This window comes from Poromitra crassiceps (genome assembly GCF_964638095.1).
Source record: "Poromitra crassiceps genome assembly, chromosome: 2".
Classification (NCBI taxonomy): domain Eukaryota; kingdom Metazoa; phylum Chordata; class Actinopteri; order Beryciformes; family Melamphaidae; genus Poromitra; species Poromitra crassiceps.
In genome coordinates this window covers 121,854,811-121,857,075 of record NC_139624.1, presented here as the reverse complement: position 1 = coordinate 121,857,075, position 2,265 = coordinate 121,854,811, and positions in this window count along the sequence as shown.

Sequence of the window (2,265 nt, the reverse complement as noted above, 5' to 3'; positions counted from 1 at the left end):
CAGGGGAAGGAGAGCAGTGGGAATGTGAGAGAGGGGAGAGGACAGAGAGGAGGAGAGAACAGAGAAGGAGAGGTGGAAGGGTACAGGGGAGGTAGAGTAGAGGTAGGGTCTAGGGTGGAGGGAGGGAGGGAGGAGAGGGGGGAGGTGGGGAGAAAATAGGAAATGTGGAGGAGGAGAGAACAGGGGAGGAGAGATGAGGGTGCAGGGGAGGGAGAGCCAGGGTAGGGATAGGGTCTAGGGTTGAGGGAGGGGAGGGAGTAGGATACGGGCCCGGATTAGGGCGAGGGTGGGGAGAAATGGGAAATGTGGAGGAGGAGAGAACAGAGAAGGAGAGGGTGCAGGGGAGGGAGAGCAGGGGGAATGTGAGAGGGAGGAGAGGGCAGAGAGGAGGAGAGAACAGAGAAGGAGAGGTGGGAGGGCGCAGGGGAAGGAGAGCAGTGGGAATGTGAGGGTACAGGGGAGGTAGAGTAGAGGTAGGGTCTAGGGTGGAGGGAGGGAGTAGGATACGGGCCCGGATTAGGGCGAGGGTGGGGAGAAAATGGGAAATGTGGAGGAGGAAAGAACAGAGAAGGAGAGGTGGGAGGGTGCAGGGGAAGGAGAGCAGGGGGAATGTGAGAGAGGGGGGAGGACAGAGAGTAGAGGTGCAGGGGAAGGAGAGCAGGGGAAGAAGAGCAGGGGGAATGTGAGAGAGGGGGGAGGACAGAGAGTAGAGGTAGGGTCTAGGGTGGAGGGAGGGAGTAGGATACGGGCCCGGATTAGGGCGAGGGTGGGGGGAAAATGGGAAATGTGGAGGAGGAGAGGACAGAGAAGGAGAGGTGGGAGGGTGCAGGGGAAGGAGAGCAGGGGGAATGTGAGAGAGGGGGGAGGACAGAGAGGCAGAGAAGGAGGGGTGGGAGGGTGCAGGGGAAGGAGAGCAGGGGGAATGTGAGAGAAGGGAGAGCAGGAAGTGGCAGGGATTCAGGAAAATAGGGGAGAAGAGGAGGAAGAGGAAGGAGCAGAGGGGGGGAGAATGAGGAGAGAGCAGGAGACGGGAGGGGGGGGCGGTGGGATGTGGGGGAGGAAAGAGCATGGAAAGAGAGGAGAACAAGAAGGGGGAAGAAGGGAAGAAGCGGGGAAAGGGGGAAAGAGAGGGGGGGGGGAGAAGATCAGACAACTGACTACTCTAAGCATTAACCAGAGCTAACTGGGACATAGTATCTAGCTAATCTACAGCCTAATCTGGCCTATCCTACCCTGCTCTAGTCTGATTTTAGCCTGAACACTAACAGGTCAGCCTTAGGCTGTAGCTAATCTATCGCCTACCTAAGCTGTTCTAAACCAACCGGCAGCCCTCGACCAGTGATGAAGAGCACCGATGCCCCCCGACCCGGCCCCCGCCCACATATGGCGTGGGAGGGAAGGCCAGGCCGGGACACAGCGGCACCCCCTCACCCCCAGTGAACGCAAGAAAACCTTTCCACCATATGGATCGCCGCATGGATTGCCCCAGTGACTTGGCTGAGGAGGAACCTTGTGAGGTCGTTGTGCTAGGGGCCAATTGCTGCGGCCCAGGCGGACCCAGCCCCCACGCGACCCGCCCCCCCAGCCCCCAGCCACCAGCATAGTGACTGAGAGCATGAGAGCAGGCCACGCGGGGGACGGGCCCACCCACCAGGCCACAGCAGCGGACCCCCATCTGGGGACTCCCCTCCGAGACAGGCCGAGAGATGCCGGGCTAAACCATGCACAGAGTTTCCGATAATGAAACTCTGTGAATGGTTTAATATGGAAATAAAATGTACAAGAGAACAGAAAATTGAAAATGTAAAAAGAGTCCAACAGAAGGGATATAAAAATGTAATTTTTAAATTATCCTAAGATCAGGGAAGGGAGTTGAAAATCTAAAAAGTAGAGTCCAAAAAGAAATAGAAAATGCAGTCTTTAAGTGTTCGTAGGTTTAGAGAATACTAGTTAATTAACTAGGTGACAAAAAGGGTAACAAGATTGGGAGTTCCATGAGGATGATCTGAGGAATCCATGAGTCCGCGTTGGTGACATGGATTAAGAGGAGGGGAGGGGAGGATAGGAGTCGGAGGTGATGATTAAGAGGAGGGGAGGATAGGAGTTGGAGGTGATGATGAGGCGGCGGGGGGGGGGGCTGGGGGGGCGCCCCCCCCCTTCCCTTAGGCAGGCAGGTGACCAGGATGATGAGGATAGGGGTCGGTGGTGGTGAAGAGCCCGGGGTGTCAGACAGTAGAAGGAGTAGCGGCAGGTGGCTAGGGCGAT